At 55.4% G+C, this 8,717-nt stretch overlaps 1 long non-coding RNA gene across 4 annotated transcripts; it reads left to right on the top strand.

The window, feature by feature from the left end:
- Positions 1-2,100: 2,100 nt before the first annotated feature.
- On the top strand, positions 2,101-8,404 carry LOC132017280 (uncharacterized). 4 transcript variants are annotated; one of them, XR_009404215.1, is made up of 5 exons: positions 2,101-2,140; positions 2,303-2,427; positions 3,426-3,538; positions 6,903-7,177; positions 7,272-8,404. It is a non-coding gene; the product is annotated as an uncharacterized LOC132017280 (long non-coding RNA). The 4 variants fall into 4 exon arrangements; XR_009404213.1 differs by lacking the exon at positions 2,101-2,140 and having other exon boundaries at positions 2,151-2,427; positions 7,033-7,177; XR_009404214.1 differs by lacking the exon at positions 2,101-2,140 and having other exon boundaries at positions 2,151-2,427; positions 6,980-7,177.
- The last annotated feature ends 313 nt before the right edge of the window (positions 8,405-8,717 follow it).

Below are 8,717 nucleotides of genomic sequence, written 5' to 3'. Positions count from 1 at the left end.
TGCTTGTGTGCCCCTCGGACACCCTCCACCACTGCCAGCTCGGCCTCCTGCCCTGGGCTGGCCCCAGCCGCAGGGATGTGGGCGGCTGTGGTTTCCCGGCGCCCACAGCGTGGCCACAGTGTTTGAAGACGCACTTCAGCGGTGTCCTCAGACTGTGTTCCTTCTGTCGCCCAGCCTACGGCCACCCTTGCCAGCTCCTGCCCCGTGCTTGCTTGCCGCTGCCGCCCAGGCCGTGAGGAGCTGGGAAGGGGGGCCCCGTCCGTGTCACACTCAGCTTCTGGTTCCAAGGTCCTGCAGAGACGGCTCAGCCCGAGCCCCACCCGACAGCCACCAGCCATCCGCTATCTTACCCTCGGCTGCCTTAGCTGGAAAGTGGGGCCAACATGTTTTCCCAGTAGCATTGTTGGGAGGATCCCTGGGGATGCCGGGGGAGCACGGGTAGGAAGCCTGGCACAGAGTGGGTGTGAGGAGAGCATTTAATTTCAGCTGCTTAGTAGCTCAGCATTTACTGAGTGCCTGTGAAAAGCCGAGCCAGCAGAGGACAGGCCGCTGCTGCGGGGCTCGGGGGCTCAGTGCAGCGGGGGCAGGCAGCAGCAGGCAGAGCCTGTGAAAGCGGAGCGCGAGTGCAGACAGAACACTGTGGTGCCAGCCGGAACGTGGCAGGGGCAGGGGGTGGCAAACCCAGGCCCAGGGAGAGGCTATCCCTTGCCTAGATGAGGACTCAGGAGCCTGTGTCTCTGTCCACTGGACAAGTGGGTGCCTGGCTGGCTCTGCCGCATTTCTGGTTGCTCAGAAGGGACACGGTCCTGCTACTCTGCAGCCGTGTGCCATGTGAATGGGCTGCATCCCGCCTCCATCTTTGGGGTACGAGTCATGGTCTTCTTGGTGGGTTGTGGCCATCGTCTGTGCCTCTGGCCCTCCCTTCCGACCATTACTGAGAACCTCCTGCATCCCCACCCCTGCAGAGGCTCAGTGGCCATTCTTGGGACATATCACAGCAGTCCCCAGGGTTCGATCCCAAGCTAACAGCCTGCCTTTTGCCTCCTTGGAGCCGCTCCATTTATTTCCATGCCGCAGCATCCTGGGCACCCCGGGGGGGAGTCTGAGGCTCCTGCACAGGAAAGGCATAGCTGTCTGTGGGGCCCCTGTGCTTACCACCCCTTCCTGCACTCAGACCCTCCTCCTGCCCATCTCTTGAGGTCACCCGTCTTCCAGGGGCCCGGCGGGCCCTGAACAGGGGGTTTGGTGAGGACAGGCCTGCCATGCGAATGCCTAATTGAAAGCAGAGAGTTGAAATGAGGGCCCAGTGATAAAGGGAGAACCTGGAGGGCCCTGAAGGGAGTCCAGGCAGGGACGTGGCCCAGGGGGACTCATGGTTAGCAGCTCACTCAGCTGGAGAGCAGAGAGGGGTCTCAGGACAATGGCTGACGGGAAGGAACCACAGTAATCCAGACACCTGCCTATGGGAGCCGGAAGTCTCCGGATGGGTGGGGAGCCCCCCAAAGAGGTTTGGAGCTGGAACCTTTGCCCTCCTGTCAGCTGCACCTCCACAGCTGGGAGAATCCCTCCTCCCCTCAGTGGATTCCTGGTCCAGCCTATGGTCACCAGGGCATGGAATTGTTCAGCCTGGGAATCAGGCAGTTGTCCAGAGTCCCAGGTCTGCCCCAGGCTGCAGAATAGATGAGTTGGGGTTTTTTTTTGTTGTTGTTTTTGTTTTTTGTTTTTTGTTTTTTTTTATTAGCTGTCCCTTGTTAACTCATAATTGCAATCATGTAACATTTAATAGAGACACAAAGTGATCCCCATCGCTGCCCCACAATCATTCATTAGCTAACAAGATGGAGTGGCTCATAAAAAAGGCCCTTAAAAAAATTCTGGAGAAATGGAAAGCAGGAGGTGATGCAAGCCTTGGTTAACAAAGGCCGAGGGCCGGGAGGCGTGAGCGGGTGTGAGCAGAATAACCCAGCCCTGATAAGCCACAAAGCAGAGCCGGCTGCTCCCTCCTCCCTCTGCTGCCTGAGTCACAGAAGCCCGGGATGTGTTCAAAATCGAGCAATGTAATTAGCAGGTTGCGTCATGCCCTCGATTATAAATTACAACGGGCACAAAGAGGGAGGATGGAGGAGCGGGGATTATAGGGGTAACCCAATCCTGGTGCCCGGGGGGGGGGGGGGGGGGCTGGGAGCTACCACCCAGCCACTCAGGGACCCCAGGAGCCTCTGCCTACCCTGTCACAGGGCAGCGACGAGCCCTGCTCAATGCCGGCTTTGTGTAGCCCGGGATAATGATTTACAAACTTCAGGAATCAGGAGGTGCGAAAAGAAGACGACCCTCTTAACCCGGCCATTGTCTATCCCCTGCCGGAACGCCCAGCATGCCGCGGGCCTGTGCACCTGTGCACACGGATGCTGTTTGAGGATGCTCCAGGTGAGGAGCCCTCGGAGGGGCTGGATCGATAAGATCTAAAGGGGCTGAGCTGGGGGTTTGGAGACACTGTCAGGGATGACTGAGACTCAGCAAACAGAGAGGGGCTGCCGTGATCTGCTGAGGCTTCCCTGTGCAGATGAGTGGTGGGTGGGGGGGGGGAATGGAACTCAGGTTTGATGACAGAGCCGGCTCTGTTCCAGGGGTCAGGGAACCAGATCCACCCCAGGCTTTAGGCCAGCAGGCTTCGGGGGCCCAGACAAGCCATTTCTCCTCTCTGAGCCTGTCCCTCCACCTCACTACAATCCCATCAGCTGGCCATCGGACCAGAGTGAGTCATTTCCCATCTCTGTGCCTCAGTTTCCCTACCGGGCTTTGCCAGAACTGGCCATGTCATTTGTAGCATGTAAAGCTCACCTCCATGTAAATGGGGACCTTGGTTTCCCCATTTACAAAAGAGTGGTGACCCTAGTCCATCTTGAAGACCAGCTGGAAAGACTCTCTGGGTCTAGGATAAACTTTTTATCTAAAAGCTAAAGAATTAGCCAATGAACCCACACCTAGGAGACCAGGCAGAAGGGGCCAGGTGCCTGGGTGATCTGGGCACCTGTGCGAACCAGAGCCTAGGGAGGGAGGCAGAAGGAAGTCGGAGCCCAGGCACACAGCAGGCTCGGGCAGAGCAAGGCCCTGGCGGTGTGGTTAACCCTGGAGCCCATGGAGGCACACCCTTAACTTCCTCCTGGTGGCGAAGAGTTGGCCTTTCGCTCTGGCCTTTGCAAATAGCCTTCACGCCTCGTATTTTCTTAGCAGCCCTATTCTTGGGCAGAGGAAATAATCCCATTAACTTTATTATCTCTTCGAGGAAGGACAAGGGTACAGGTTTGCCCTTAAGTTCAAGGACCGCCTTCTCTCTTGAAAGGAAAACCACAGAGTTGGGGCAACTCGCTTGATGGGAAATTTGCTCTAAACAAGGCCTGCCCCCAGCAGAGTTTTATTCTCAGGGTGGAAGAGAGAACCCAGCCGCATCCTGAATGGTGGCCCTCAGCCACTCCGGCCTCCATGTCTCCTCTCCAGGCCTCAGTTTCCTCAAGTCTGAACCGACACAGAGCAACAGGTATCTTTTTTTTTTTTTTAAGATTTTATTTATTTGACAGAGAGAGACACATCAAGAGAGGGAACACAAGCAGGAGGAGTGGGAGATGGGGAACCATCTCCTCACCCAGCAGGGAGCAGGATGCAGGACTCCATCACAGGACCCTGGGATCATGTCCTGAGCCGAAGGCAGGTGCTTAACGACTAAGCCACCCTGGTGCCCAAGCAAGAGGTACTCTTGGTAAGTGGTAGAGACTGGGATGGAATCCCAGTGACCACTGCCTTTCCTCAGATCCCGGTGCCGCTCCCTTGGACTGTTGCCCAGGCCACCAGCCTCGGCCCCCAGATCCTTTTGCCGCCATGCAACCACAGGACCTGGCGAAAACCTGTGACTCTGAGCACGCTCTGGCCCCGCTTAAAGCCCACCGAAGTCACCCTTCCCCAGGGTCCCAGGCCTGGCCCCTCCCTCCCTCTCCAGCTCCTTTCTTCTACGTGTAACCCAAGTTCCTCTGAGCTGCGGGGCCCTTCCCAGAACACCCCAGGCTAATTCCCACCTCCATGTCCTGGCACCAGCTGTTCCCCCATGCAGGATACCCTTCCCCTTGTTCTGCTGAGCATTTTAGATTCAGCCTTTAGGGACTCTGTGTCACCCCCTCCCAGGAGCCCTCTGCCCCGTGCCCCATCTGTGCTTCCCACCTGAGCAAAGCCCTATCTTCACAAGTGCGAGTTGGATTGAAAGCACTCTGTGCTGTGTCCTCTCTAGGCCGTGAGCTCCCATGGGTAGGTGGTGGGTGCCCCACACTCAGGGCCCTGCCTGCGTATAGTCAGGGCTCAGAAGTATCTTCTTTGTTGAACTGCTGCCTTTTCCCACAAGAGAGAAGAAGCAGATGCAGCTTGAGCCCCAGGCCTGTGGGGTGAAGTCTGAAACCCTGGCTCATTCATTCACTCAATCTGAGTACATGTTACGAGCCAGGAATGGGGGAAGTACCAGACCAGTTTCAAACAATTCCCTGAAGGCATTTACAGGCTTCCCCCCTAACCCCGCTCAAGGAGAAAAATATTCCTGAAGCTGTCCCCCAGAGTAGGCGGACCGCCAGGGGGACGGTGGCAGCGGGAGGCCGCCCGGTCAGCTTAGCCCAGCAGGGCCTGTGCCTTATCGGCGGCGATCTCCTGGCTCCCTCAGTCAACAGAAGCTGGGTGTGAGGAGGTGGTGACAGAGAGGGGGCCATCTGGAGGCCTCTTCCCACCTGTTAGGAGCTCTCTGCACGTCCTCCCGTTGGTGAGGCAACCGTCCTTGTGTCTGCACCTCCTAGGCAGGTGACAACTCTGCTCCCAGGTCAGTGTGACATTAGATCCCTAAGTCGTGACCTCACTCAGGCATCTGTCCTTGGGTCCCGTCTGTTTCTGAGCTGAGAGCCAAAATATCAGCAGTGACACGGCACCTGGATACTCTTCCCAGAAATGCCAAACACAGAACAAGTGTGGCATTTGATCAGATAGGAACCCGGGATTCAGAGACATGAACGTACCTACCTGAGGTCACACAGCTCATAGGAGCTTACTTCAGCCTGTAAAGTGCATCCTTTCCTTCTTTCCCTGCCCTTGGGGACCTGCGCTGTGCCTCACATTTGGTCTTTTCCAGGCCTAATGTTGGTGCAGGTGTGAATGACGGTAATACCTCCATCTGTTAGACACCTACGATGTCCCCAGCACAGTTTCAAGTATTTCATTTACATGCTTTCAATTAATCATATCTATGGAGCGACAGACACTGTTCTAGATGCTGGAGATCTGGCATTAAGCAAAGCACACAAAACTCTGAGGAAGCTCATATTCCAGTGAGAAAAGCAGAATAAGCCAAGAAATGAGTAAACAGAAAATAACCTACATGGTAAAAAGTAAATTGGGAGAAGAGCTGATTAGCAGAGGCCTTAGATCTGGTGACTTTTGAGCAAACCCCCGAAGACACTGAGAGAGGGAACACAGGACTACCTGAGGGACAAAAGTGCTGGGCAAAGGGGACAGTAAGTACCAAGACCCTGGGGCAGGAACAGACATGGCGTGTTCAATAGCCAGGAGGCTACTGAAATTGGAGCAGAGTGAGAGACATACGGGGTGGAGGAAGTGAGGTGTTGTGTTGGTTGTGTGTTAACTCATTTAATATCACAGCAACGCTGAGCACCGGTACTATTGTTGTTCCCTTTAGCTGATGAGGAGCCTGAGGTACAGAGAAGGAAAGCAATCTGTCCAAAGTCACACAGCAGGCATGTAGCTCCATACTGATGATTTTAGGAGCATCCCTCACGGCCCAGAGCACTGGTTCCCAGTCCCAGAAATGAAAGAAAATCATCCGGGGAGCTCGGGAAGCATCCAGATCTTCAGGTTCCTAATTTCTGCAAAGCTGCCTGGGAGATTCTCACAGAACCTTCACTAGCTCAGCTTTGGTGAACCTCTGGACACTGGCTTTGGGCAGGCTGGAGCAGAAGAGTGAGCACTGGGCCTGGATCCTGACCTTAGTGCATCTCTAATCTGAGTGGCTGAAGTCCTCTGTGAAACAAGAGGGCTGAACTCCATCGTCAAATTCCCCACACTTTTTAGTGGTAGAATTTTTCCTTCGGTCAGGTCTTAGGTACAGTCTGAGATACAAAATAGGTCAGAAGAGCTTTATTGGGGGGCGCCTGGGTGGCTCAGTGGGTTGGGCCTCTGCCTTCAGCTCCGGTCATGATCTCCGGGTCCTGGAATCGAGCTCCGAATTGGGCTTCCCACCCCCCCTGCCTGCCTCTCTGTCTACTTGTGATTTCTCTCTCTGTCAAATAAATAATTTTTTTTAAAGGGCTTTTTTGGGGGGGGTGGGGTTCAGGCTATCTGCTCCTTGGCAGCCCCTAAGGCACAATTTACTGATTCTCTGAGCTCCAGTCAGAGCTGGAGAGCATAGGCACATGGTCAGATAGCTTTGAGTTCTGTTATGCTGGATCCTCTTCCCAAGGCAGTGTCCCCTGGAATGCGCCCCAGGCCCTGGTGTAGGTTCTGTAAATCCTACTTCAGGAACACTCCAGGGACTTGCTCCGGACCCCAGTTCCAAGTCCTGGAGAGGCCTGAGTGCAGGTAACATGGTATGGGGTGGGTGGAGAGGGACCTGGGGCTGGACACACAGCTCCTTCCAGCTTGTCAGTTTCCTCTGCCTGCTTGCCGTCCTTGCTGGGGCGGGGGAAGTGACATGTCCTAAATGCTTGGGGGGATCCTTGGACCTGTTGTCGGAGATAGTACAGCAGGTGGCAGCCATCCATCTGATGGGGGTGGGGGTTTGCTTCTACTTGAGCTGGGCCTTTGGCATCTGGGATTTGCTCTCCTTGCTTGCTTTGGGATAACAAGAACTCCTCCACCAGGGCAGGCCCCTGGCATTGGCTGAGTTTTTCCACGAGAGTCCTTCCTGAGACTGCATCTTGGGGCACCCATTTCTCAGATGAGACAAATGAGGCTCGGAGAGATCCATGTGGAATCATGTGCTTTACAAAGGTGGTGAGACCAACCCTTGGACCTCAAAACAAGAGCTTCACCTGCTAGGGCCAGAATCCTTTTGGATGGGAGGAGACATGCCTTGCAGAAGACAGACAGATCCCTGACCTGACAGAGTCTGCACCCTACAGGAGGACGATCTCAGGTTGAAGTCCTTCTATTAGTTCCTTCAATATCCAGCACAGTCCCCTGCACCCAGCAGGTGCCAAATAATTGTCTGTGATATGCTTGCTTTGCAGTTGGAAGTGAAATGGGTTTCCTGTCGGAGATGCCTTGGACACTCTTTGGAGTTTACCCTCCTTGTCCATAGGATAGGATAATAAACACGATTACATCCCTGGCCTGGTTGAGAATAGGAAGCAGGCGTTGGAGAGAATTCATGCAGGCACCTGCCACACGCTGTGCTCAGCCTCCAGTCCTGATGATAATGCTGCATGACAGAAACAACTCTCCCCATTTTATGGAGAAGGATCCTGAAGACTGGAGAACCAAACCTGGATCTCTCACCAGAGCTCATGTTCTTCCCACTGCTTCTGGCTGCTTCCCTCTTACGGTCCCGGCCCCCAGTGTGCGGTTCGGCTTTGTTTTGATTTGATTTGAAGTCCCCAAGTGAGACAGAGCAAGACTGAAGCAAAGCCCGCCAAGCCGAGCCCCTCCCCTCCAGTGGCAAGCAGCCAAGGGCCCCAGGAGGAAAGGCCAGGATTTGTAACTCTAGGTGCAAGGACCCCTCTCTCTGACCGGCACATGGAAATGACACAGATTCCTCTGCATCTCCTCTGTGTGGTGGGAGTGGGGAGAAGAGATAGTCCATGGGGTCCACCCCCCACCCCCTGCCTCCAAGGCTAGATGCTGGCTGTTTCTGAGGGCCTCATCGGGGTCCACGTTGAGGACCTGGCTGTCAGCTCGAGTCTGAAACCCTCTTCCCTTCCCAACACAGCCATACGGTTGCTCTGGCCACCCACATGGGGCTGTGGCCTTGGACAGACAGAAGTCCTGGAGTCAAGAGGCTGGGCTCGATGGGAGGACTGCTGGCTCCTGTGGGGAGACCTACCTGAGCCCCCAGGGTGGGTCCACTCAGGCCTGGCAAGGGAAGGGCCCAAGGGTAGGCCCACGTGGCTCCTAGGACCACCCCATGAGACAGGGGCTACTGGGCCCCTGAGAGCGCTGTGGGGCCAAAGGGGAGGGTAGTATTTTCTCAGCAGGATTTATGTGTGTGTGCGTGTGTGCGTGTGTGTGTGAGTGAGTGTGTGTGTGAGTGAGTGTTTAACAAGGAGTGGGGCCTGCCTGACTTCTGAGCCTGGAATTTATACAGCCCCTCGATGGCGGCAGCCGTTTATCTTGACCGAAAGAATAATAAACTCAGTTGACAGGATGATGTATTCAAAGCATCTTCCCGTCACAGCCCAGAGCCCCCCGGCCCGCTGTTAGGATGTCTGGCGTGGTGGGGACTGTGTTATCGAGTGTTTAGCCCCCGTGGATTGTCAACAACGCATTGTTTGCAGGTTTGGGGCAAGGCGGAGATGGGCCGGGCTGGGGTGGGAATGGGGGTGTCTGGCCACACAGGAGGGTGAAAGCCTGGCCGCCCAGATGGGGTCAAAGAGGCGTCTGCCTTTGATGGAAGCTCGGAGGCCCAACCCCTCCTCCTTGCCCCGATGTTCCCTTTTCTGCCTCAGAGAGAGTCCTCC

Source organism: Mustela nigripes, chromosome 5 (genome assembly GCF_022355385.1).
Source record: "Mustela nigripes isolate SB6536 chromosome 5, MUSNIG.SB6536, whole genome shotgun sequence".
NCBI lineage: Eukaryota > Metazoa > Chordata > Mammalia > Carnivora > Mustelidae > Mustela > Mustela nigripes.
This window is presented reverse-complemented; position numbering and strand designations above follow the sequence as displayed.